The 11,840-nt window shown below is 37.2% G+C and overlaps 1 pseudogene; it reads left to right on the plus strand.

Annotated features, from left to right (window-relative positions):
- Positions 1-410: 410 nt before the first annotated feature.
- On the plus strand, positions 411-507 carry LOC122095454 (annotated as a pseudogene).
- Positions 508-11,840: the final 11,333 nt, after the last annotated feature.

The raw sequence follows: 11,840 nt of genomic DNA on the forward strand, positions 1-11,840 counted from the left end.
GGGTCAGGCAGACATTTGTGCCAGTAAGACCTCATTTGGGAAATTTTAAGCTGCAGAAGTTTAGAAGTAGCTCTTGAGCAAGGCTTACTTTGAATCCATTAGCTCCACAAAGCTAAATCAGTTAAAAAATAAGTACTTGAAAATCCATCACCTTTGGACCTAGCTATGAAGGCTTCAAAGTATGATCAAATTTCAAATGAAAAATACTTAAAATAGTTATTGACAAAAAATTGCAAATGTGAGCAATTGAACAAACAATATAAGTTTTTTCCACCATACACAGAATTTTGCAGAAATAAGATGAATAGCAAATTTGGGAACAATATGTTTCCTGGTTGCAAATAGGCAACCAAGGATATATGCCTATCTTAAGTTTGCATCATTAACTATGTAAATTTAGAAGATACTACATGCTTCAGCAGCATGTCTACCTGAATTACAATACAGAGATTAACATGGCTTTTGCACAAGGATGATATGAAAATTTGTGAAGTATTCCATATTTTTCATTCTTCAGATGCAAGAAATGAAAAACAGTTATGAGAGTTCTGGGAAGATGGCGGAGGAGAAGCTGGATTCTGAACAAGCTCTCGCATAGAAAGCAGTTTTAGAGTTCCAGTGAACAGTCCTAAGCCAGAGAATCACAGGAAGTGTGCCATCACAGGACAGAGAGTTAGACAAGAGAGGGGAAGCCAAGACAAGGAGACACATCTGAGCACCTGCCAGCAGCCGCTGCGCCAGTGGCAGGGTTGCAGCGGCGACTGCAGCCGCGGCCATACCTGAGTGCTCACACAGAGAGTCTGGGACGAAGGAGCCAGACGCAGCGGGTGAGAGGATTCTACTCAACACCAGCAAGAACCGACAAGCAGCGGACATCTTCATCCTGCAGTTTGCAGACCAGAGACGACCCAGGATCCAAGACTCGGCGTGAGTAGAAGCCCGAAGTCCTCACTCCTTCTCAGGGAGCAGAGGAGGGAAGGGCACCCCTCCCCCCCCAGCACCGGTGATCTCCATCTTGGATACCGACAAAGCTCGGAGGAGCTGATAGCTCCAACTCAGGCCTTGGAATAAAACGAGTTATTTAACAGGTCACAAGAACTTAACGGCGAAGTGACCTGACAGACTCAGCTCCATCCAGGGAAAAGTCACCCAGCTCAGGCACCAGCCATTGGAGTGGCTTTCCTCACTAGGTAACCAGAGCCAGAGGCTGCCCCTCCCTCTAGCAGCCTCCACAATCAATTGAAAAACAGAAACCCTGAGAATGGCTCCAGGGTGGGCTCTGTGAATTTTTCACAAAATAGCCCCAGGGAAAAGCTACTGTTTGCTGAAAGGCCTCAACTCTACCAGAACCTAGCCTCATCACCCCTCTTTTGTGATTCTCAAAGCAGATCACCCTCCCGTTAAACAAACCTGGGAGGGGGATCTCAAAATCTTGGGTAAAGCAGAGCATTTTTCTGCCTGTTCGAACAAACTGACTTAAGAAACCAATCAAGCCAAAGGACCTCAAGCTGACCAGAGACTCCAACAAGAGGCTGGTTACAGACAAAAGGGAGATACAGGATTCTTCCCACCCCTCCCAAAAAAAATAAAAAAAAAATCAAAGAATTTTTTTTCTTCTTTTCTTTTTTCTTTTTTTCTGTTTTTTTTGGTACCTTATAAATATAAAACATTTTTTTTCCTTTTCTAAAAGTTTTATTAATCTTTAATTTTTGCCTTTTTTGAAAAAATAATTGTTTTCCAGTAACTTTTTTTCCCTCTTATAATTTTTATTTTAGGAATACATGAATGTACGTTTTCCTTTCTTTTCTTGTCTTCTCTCTCTTTTTCTTTCTTTCTTAATTATCTTTTTGTTTTTTGTCTAGCTCTACTGAACTTCTGATCTTTTTTTCTCCCTATCTTATCCTTTTCACCTTTTCCTTTCTTTTGTTCTTCTGTATGTGACTTAACTCTTGTCCTGCACATCCTGATAAACCCATAGTTAACTAGTAGACCCTATCCCCATTGTGTACACACTTAATCCACAAATTTATTACTCAATCCAAAACCTCTGAGGCTTAAATTCCTTAATAGCAGTACTACCTCTTTACCTATATAATATTTTAAGCATTTTTTAAGTTTTTCACATCTCCTCTATCTCCCTCCTGTTTTCTCATTATATTCACATTCCTCTCTAAATAGATGGTCTTTCAATCTCCATAACTATATTAATTTTTACATTTCTAATTTTTTTTTCTAGTCTCTTTTCATTTCCCTTTCCCTTTCTTCTTTTTCTCTCCCTCGCTACTTACATCCTACCCAATCTGTTTCCTGCATTGAGATTAGGACATAGTTAACTCTCCCTGTGCCTCCCCACAACAATCTATTCCTAACTTTTACCCACATCTCTCCCTAACCCTAAAAATTTCTGGTTTTCCAAATTCTTCTCTGCGGTTCGAAGCCCATTAACATATAGTTGTTTGATGTTGAATAGATGTATCTGTTGAACTAGATTGTATCTGTAGACTAGTGACTGTATAAATGCAAACGTTGGTTGATGGATGCCTTAAGATAGGGTTCTAGCACAAAACTGGTGCTATTTTCATCTCAAATGGGCAGAGTAAGCCAAAAGAACACAAGAAAAATGGCAAATCCGGGTATCTCAATTCCCAATCTTTATAATCAGGGGTCAGATCAGATAATGAACAATCCAGAGGAGAGTTCCAAATAGCTCTACAAACACTGGTGGCAAACATGATAAATGAGAAGTTTGACAACTTACAAAGGACTCTGTATGAGCATGATAGGGAGGGAGAGGAGGCATCCCAAAAGTTTATACAGGAATATCATAAGCGTGAGGAAGCTACTCAAAAACTGATACAGGATTTGCATGAACAACTTGAGAATACTCAAAGAGAAAGGCAGGAATGGCGTGAGCAGGCTGAGAACACTCAAAGAGAACTGCAGGAATCCCACGAACGGGAGGAAAGAGAACTGCAGGAATCCCACAAATGGGAGGAAGCTAATCAAAGAGTAATTCAGGAATTGAGAGACCAGGTAGAGAACACAAAAAGATCACTAAAGGCATTCATGGAATCCATTAACAAAGAGCTGAAGGAAGTCAGGGAGACCACAAAGGGAATGCTGAATGGAACCCAACAGAAGGAATGGGAGTCCAAAGACAACATAACCAATCAACTAAGTGATTTGAGAACAAACACTGAACACCAAATTAAGGAAGTAAAGAAATTCATACAAGACCTAAAACAGAGCTTCAACAAAGAACTTGAAGCCATCAAAGCTGACCAATTAGAAGGAAAAGAGATAAAAAACAAAGTAGAGAGTCTTGACAGCAGGTTAGACCATGCAGAAGATCGAATCTCAGGGATTGAAGACAGCCTAGATATTATAGAGAAAGAACATACAACCATCCAAGACAAGTCTAAGAAGTATGATAGATCTATCCAACACCTGGAAGACACCATCAGAAGGCCTAATCTAAGGATAATGGGTGTAGAGGAGCACCTAGAAACAAAAGTTAATGGTCTAGGAAATTTGTTTAACAGGATCCTAGCAGAGAACTTCCCAAACATACAAAAAGATAGGCCTATTCAGATACAAGAAGCTTTTAGAACCCCAAATAGACCAGACCAGAATAGGACATCCCACTGTCACATTATAATCCACACAGGATCAACTCAGACCAAGGAAAAGATCCTTAAAGCTGTCAAGGAGAAAAGGTTAATCACCTATAAACGGAAACCAATTAGAATCACCTCAGATTTCTCAGCAGAGACAATCAAAGCAAGAAGAGCCTGGAATGATGTATGCCATGCCCTAAAAACAAACAACTATCAACCAAGAATACTGTACCCAGCTAAACTCTCCTTCATGACTGAAGGCCAAATAAAAACCTTCCATAGCAAAGAAAAATTGAAACAATACATCTCCACCAAACAAGCCCTACAAATATTCTTAAAGATGTCCTACACATAGAAAACCAACAAGACCGCAACAAAGGCCAAGAAACTGCACCCATACTGAGAATCCAAGAACCATAGGAAGAACCAAGTTTTCGCAGCCCGCAAGAAGGTGGATAACATGGCAGGAACTCCCAAATACCTCTCAGTCCTATCTCTTAACATTAACGGACTGAACTCTCCAATTAAGCAACATAGACTGTCTAGTTGGATTAAAAAGCAAGACCCTTCTATCTGCTGCCTGCAGGAGTCACAACTTGCCCGTAAAAACAAACACATTTTCAATGTTAAAGGCTGGAACAAAATCTACCAAGCAAAAGGCCCCCGTAAACAGGCGGGAGTTGCAATCTTAATATCAGATAAAATAGACTTCAAATTAAAATTCGTGAGAAGCGGTAAAGAAGGTCGCTACATACTAATTAAAGGATCTCTCCTTCAGGAGGATATTACAATTCTAAATATCTATTCGCCAAACAATGGAGCACCCAAATTTATCAAAGAAACACTACTTTCCCTCAAATCCCATATAGATCCAAAGACATTAATTGTTGGGGATTTTAACACACCACTCTCCCCACTAGGTAGATCAACTCGGCAAAAACTCAACAGAGAAACCGCAGATCTAAACAGCTGCATAGATCAACTAGACTTAACAGACATCTACCGAACATTTCACCCAGCAGCATCAGAATACACGTTTTTCTCAGCAGCACATGGAAGGTTTTCTAAAATAGACCACATTTTAGGCCACAAAGCAAACTTGTCTAAATTCACAAACATTGAAGTTATACCTTGCATTCTCTCTGACCACAAGGGACTAAAATTAGAACTCAACACCAAAAGCCACCAAAGAAAGTCCGGTATCACATGGAGGCTGAACAACACACTGCTGAATCAAGAGTGGGTCATGGAAGAGATTAAAAAGGAAATTCAAATGTTCATGCTATTCAACAAAAATGAACACACAAATTACCATCTCCTCTGGGACACAGCAAAGGCAGTACTCAGAGGCAAGTTTATAGCTCTGAGTACCTACATCAACAAATTGGAGAGATCTGAAACTAGCAATTTAATGACACATCTAAACCTCCTTGAAAAAGAGCAGCAAGATAAACCCCAATCCAGTAGACAGAAAGAAATAATCAAAATTAAATCAGAATTAAATGAATTAGAATCCAAAAAAACTATAGAAAGAATCAACAAAGCAAAGAGTTGGTTCTTCGAAAAACTTAACAAAATTGACAGACCCTTAGAAAATCTTATCAGAAAAAGCAGAGAACACACCCAAATTAATAAACTCAGAGATGAGAATGGAAACATCACCACGGAAACAACCAAGATTCAGAACATTATAAGGGAATACTTCTCAAAACTTTATGCTAATAAGTTTGAGAACTTGACAGAAATGGACCTTTTCCTAGCAAATATTGACATGCCAAAACTAAACCAAGATGAGTTAAACCAGCTTAACAGGCCCATATCAAGCATTGAAATACAAACAGCAATAAGAGACCTCCCAGCTAAGAAAAGTCCAGGACCAGATGGTTTTACAGCGGAATTCTACAAGGCCTTCAAAGCAGAGCTCACATCAATACTCCTCCAACTCGTCAATGAAATTGAAAGAGAAAGCTCACTACCGAACACATTCTATGAAGCCATCATAACCCTCATCCCAAAAACAGGGAGGGACTCATCAAAGAAAGAGAACTATAGACCCATTTCTTTGATGAACATTGATGCAAAACTTCTCAACAAAATTTTGGCCAATCACCTTCAACAATTCATCCAAAAAATCATACACCACGATCAAACAGGATTCATTTCAGGGATGCAAAGCTGGTTCAATATACGCAAATCAATTAATATTATTCATCACATCAACAGGAGCAAGAATAAGAACCACATGGTTATCTCAATAGATGCAGAAAAAGCATTCGACAAGATCCAACACCCCTTTATGATGAAGGTTTTGGAAAAATTAGGAATCCATGGAACATTCCTCAATACAATAAAGGCTGTATATGACAAACCTACAGCCAGCATTATACTCAATGGTGAAAAACTAAAGCCATTTCCTCTTAAATCAGGAACAAGACAAGGATGCCCACTCTCTCCACTTCTCTTCAATCTAGTATTAGAATGCCTAGCTACAGCAATAAGACAAGATGCAGGCATAAAGGGGATCCAAATAGGGAAAGAAGAAATAAAACTCTCCCTCTTTGCAGATAACATGATCTTGTATTTAAAGAATCCCATAGACTCCACTCCCAAATTACTCAAGCTGATTCAAAACTTTGGCAAAGTAGCAGGTTATAAACTTAACCCCCCAAAATCAACGGCTTTTCTGTATGACAACAATGAGAAAAGTGTGGCTGAAATTAGGAAAGCAACTCCATTTGTAATAGCCCCACAAAAAATAAAATAACTAGGAATTAACTTAACTAAAGAAGTGAAGGACCTCTATGATGAAAACTTTAAAATCTTGAAAAAGGAAATCAACACAGAACTTAAAAAATGGCAAAACCTCCCATGCTCCTGGATTGGAAAGATTAACATCGTGAAAATGGCAATACTTCCCAAGGCTATCTACAAATTCAAAGCAATACCTAACCAAATTCCAACCTCATTCTTCAAGGAAATAGAAGAGGCAATCCAAAAATTCATATGGAACAATAAAAGACCCCGAATAGCAAAAACGCTCCTGAATGGAAAGAACACTGCTGGAGGAATATCAATACCAAACTTCAAACTCTACTATAAAGCCATAGTAATCAAAACAGCTTGGTATTTGCATAAGAACAGACCTCAGGACCAATGGAATAGAATTGAAAACCCAGAAATGAACCCACAGACCTATAGCCATCTAATCTTCGATAAGGGAGCTAAAACAATAGAATGGAAGAAACACAACCTCTTCAGTAAATGGTGCTGGCAAAATTGGTTAACTACATGTAGAAAACTTAAGCTAGATCCTTATATATCACCCTGCACCAGAATCAACTCCAAATGGATCAAAGACCTTGAACTCAAAGCAGACACTCTGAAAACATTACAGGATGGAATAGTAGAAACCCTGGTTCTCCTTGGCTCAGGCCGAAATTTTCTGAATAGAGACCCGGAAACACAACAAATCAAAGAAAGGTTGGACAAATGGGATTGCATAAAGTTGCAGAGCTTCTGCAGGGCAAATGACATAGCTAGCAAGATCAATAGAAAGCCCACGGATTGGGCGAAGATCTTTACTAGCCATACAACGGACAAGGGTCTCATATCTAAAACATACTTGGAACTCAAAAAATTGAACCCCCCAACAACAAATCCTCAAAGAAACAACTGCCCAATAAATAAGTGGGCGAAAGACTTAAAGAGAAACTTCTCTGAAGAAGAAAGAAGGATGGCCAATAGACATATGAAGAAATGTTCAACATCCCTAGCCATAAAAGAAATGCAAATCAAAACAACATTGAGATATCACCTCACTCCAGTTAGAACGGCAAAAATCAAAACTCTAATAACAACAGATGCTGGAGGGGATGTGGACAGAAAGGAACCTTACTTCATTGTTGGTGGGAATGTAAACTTGTTCAACCACTTTGGAAAGCAGTATGGAGGTTCCTCAAAAGACTTCACATAGAGCTCCCCTATGACCCAGCAATCCCACTTTTGGACATTTACCCTAATGTTTACAAACAAGACCACACTAAAGCTACCAGCACAACTATGTTTATTGCAGCATTATTTACCATAGCTAAGATATGGAACCAACCCAGATGCCCCTCAGTAGATGAATGGATCAAGAAAATGTGGTATATATACACAATGGAATTCTATGCTTCCATCAGAAAGAATGACATTGCCCCATTTGTTAGGAAATGGAAAAACTTGGAAAAAATTATATTAAGTGAAGTAAGCCAGGCCCAAAGAAACATAGGTCCCATGGTTTCCCTTATTTGTAATATCTAGTATATGTATGAGTCAAGCGGAAAAGGACAGATAATGTGATGTCAGGAAAATGAACCCTTAGATGTGTATTTTAATGTTTTTTTCTTTCATGCTTGTGTTTCTAACACATTTATAAGATTATCTCTTTGTTGCTTTGTATGTCCCTCCCCCACAGTATAACCCCTGCTTTCACTATATTTGATGTCAGTATAACTTGTGGAGGAGATGGGGAAAAACCAGTTGTTTAAGGATACTGGTGGACCTGTTGCAACAATGAGAAGTACAAGTTGTCATGTCCAAAACGAGCTTTACAACGTTGGTGCGGGGGGGGGGGGGGGGAAGGAGAAGGATTGGGATTAGGGGGGGAGGGGGGAGGCTGGGAAGGGATGTGAAGGGTAAACAAAGGAGGAGGCTGCAATGCTTGTTAAGAAATGTACGCATTATCCTGCCCATGTAACTGTAACTCCTCTGTACAGTATGTTCACAAATAAAATTAAATTAAATTTAAAAAAAAAGAAAAACAGTTATGAAAAAGTTGATTACAAATATACAAGTGTAATAATACATATAATTCATAGAAATAAAAGTTAGTTTTACATGAGTGAATTCAATCTTCACCTTTTTAGAAAGGCCTTTATATAGCATAACCTTTATAAAACTTTTGAAATAAAATAACATTGTCATTTTATCCCAAGGAAATAAAATTCTATAAGGACCTAGGAATTAAAGGAATCTTAAACTGTTCCTATATGGAATGCAATCTGAAAGAACACATTTATTAATGGACCTATATATTATAGTATAATGTCGATTTCAAAGTATTATATCTAGGAGAGAAAGAAATAGATTATGGACATTATACAAACAGAATATTAATATTTTAAAATATACTTTTTTCAGACAAGCACCAGAAATATCTTTAGGTTCTCTACTACTCATTTCAACAGATAAGTTAAAATTATTTCTGATTTAAAAAAATCACAAACTCTATAGATATCATTATTGATGTATACAAACAACTCGAATATATTTTGACATCAAAGTCAGGCAATTCACTTAGAAGAATACCATGGAATCCATGAATTTCTAAAGTAAAATATTGCTATTGCTTGTTATTGTGAAAATATTTTGTATGGACACATGGGATGGACTGGCAATTTTGAAATTTAAAAAACTTAATGGAAACATTAGGACTTAAGAGAACAATTTGTACAGCTTTCCACAACTTCAAAGAGATAGTGATACATACTTATCCTTTTGGTAATATCAAATGCAGTTTCTTCTAAGTTGTGCTTCAGATCTGGTTTGATATAATGGTTCAACAGAAGGAGATCCAGCGTATTTTTGCTATATCTATACCCAGCAGCAAGGGGGTCAAGAGGCCTTTAGTTTGGCCACTGGTGTCTGCATCATGATGAAATAAAGAAGCCACTCTGGTATTATTCCATGTATAAGTACTGTGCAGGGGTATCCAGCCTTTCACAGTTATTCCATGAATATCTGCTTTGAGCCACCAACTCATGGACAATGTCTAAGTGTCCACAGTAGGCTTCTAGATGAAGAGGTGTATATTCATCGTTATTCCGGTGAATTTTCTGCATCTGTTTTTTCACTATTATTTATTTTCTCTTTTTTCATTTTTACTATTCTAAATTATTCTAACTGGAGAGTAGAGATTTGGTAGAAAGCAGAGGAAAGATTTTCCTCTGTATTCAAAGGGACAAACTGAAAATGAGGACCAGTGGTTTCTTCATGTGCAGCTTATTCTAGGAATGAGAAAATAGGAAATAATGCCTTATATGTAAATGAATTGGGAAATGACAGAGCAGAAAGTGAAATGATGTAAAAAAACTATAAAAGCGAAATAAATTAGGATAATTATGGAGTAATCATATTACCTATGAGAACCATGAGAAGGAAAGAGGAAGAGAGAGACAGATGTGCAATCATATAGCTAGCCACAAAATCCATCCCTCTGATCAAATTATAGAACAAATAATTTTTTTTAAAGAGATGGAAATAGAATTTATGATCAGATGTCTCCATTGTTTTTAATTATAATTTTCTTATCTTAAATACTTGTACAAGGGAATTTCCATTCAACAAATCAGTTTTTTAATATAATGGATCTTTATATAACTTTTCCACACCCTTCCAAACCTCATCCCACTTTAATTTTTTCTAGTTTTATACAGTTGCATTGAATATTATACCTTCACTCTCTTCCTCCATAACTCTCTTTATTCCTTCCTTTTGACTTCCACTCACATCGTCCAAATGATAGTTTCCTGCTATTAATTTTGTTGGAGTAAAGTTCAATTTTATAAGAAATTACACCTTTGAAATACTCCTCTGCAAATCGCATGCTTTGGTTAATATTTTTGTGTAAACTTGTATAAATTTCTAGCTTCCAAATATGAGACAGAACATGGGTCCTTTGTGTGTCTGGCTCTGACTTTGTTCACTTAATAAATTTTTAGATCTATCCATTTCTTTGCAAATAATGTAACAGTCTTAAAAATGGATAGGTGCAATCCAATTGTGTATATGTGCCACACTTTCTCCAACCATCACTCCGCCAAAGGGCATCTGGGCTGTTTCCGTAACTTGGCTACGGTGAATTGTGCAGCAGTGAACATGCTTGTGAAAGTGATTTTACTGTAACCTTTTGGAAGAATTCATCACTACCTTTATGGGAGCAATCCCCTAGCCAGTTTTCCAGAATAAGCACATCCCTCCTTTCATCTTCATCACAATGTATTGCAAGTCCTCAAAAACACACTTCCCCCTACAGGTCTCAATAAGCTAAAACCACATTGTGCCCATATTCTTTCAATACATTTTTTTTCATAATTGTACATATAATTCAGTGAGAACCTTCTATATAATTTCCTAATATGGGAATGAGGGACATGACAAAGTAAAAGTAAGAAATATGCAAGTTAATTAGCTATTATCATGTTTAAAATCATTTTCAGCTCTAATTCATAGCCTCACATAACATTATTTTAATCTTTATTTGATTACTTCATCTAACCCGTAAATTATAACAGGTGAGTTAAAAGCAAAGGCAAAAAGTGTTGTTTGATTTTGACACTCATGTGTGAGGTTGCACAATATGGGCTAATAGATGGATTGGAATTAATACCTCTTATCCATTTTGTTAACGTAGAGATGGTTTTCCCAAACTGATTCTCGCAATTCGTATTCCATTAAACATCAAGAAACATGTGATAATTTCCTTTGTTTTTATCCTTATTAACTTTTGTTTCCATTTTATTTTATAATGGATAATTTCATAAATCTACTGTAGATACAAAATATGTTAAAATATTTCTATCCGTATGCATTGATATATACATACACACATATATTACACAGGTTATAATGATAATGTACAACTTCAGAAACTGTACAATTTACTAAATTATGAAAACTATCGACAGCTCATGCCTGGCTTCCTGGTTACTCGGGAGGCTGAGATCTGACAATCATGATTTGAAGCCATCCTGGGCAAGAATGTCTAGTATCCTCTTATCACCAAGCAACCAACAGAAAATCAGAATTGGAACTGTGGCTCAAAGTAGTAGAGTGGTAGTCTTGAGAGAAAAATCTCAGGGACATCATCCAGGCTCTTAGTTCAAGAAGTACAATCTACCTAAAAAAATCTATTTAATTTACACCTGTGTAAGTAAAGTATTTCCATCACCCAAATGTACAACCATGCTCATTTGCAAGGTAACTCTGTTTTGTCTGAAGTACCATAAAACATTTTCACTTAAGTTGAAAGTATTGCACCATGGGTTCATTCTATCTCTCTCATGCATTTTTCCACTCAAATACTCAAATCTTTCAATTATTCCAATTATTTAAAATCATAGCTTTTTACATAATACCCAAATATTAGAGTTTGAATTGAGTGTCTTGTGTCCCCTAAATGGG

This window comes from Dipodomys spectabilis, unplaced genomic scaffold (genome assembly GCF_019054845.1).
Source record: "Dipodomys spectabilis isolate Male_0828 unplaced genomic scaffold, ASM1905484v1 ptg000351l, whole genome shotgun sequence".
Taxonomy (NCBI): domain Eukaryota; kingdom Metazoa; phylum Chordata; class Mammalia; order Rodentia; family Heteromyidae; genus Dipodomys; species Dipodomys spectabilis.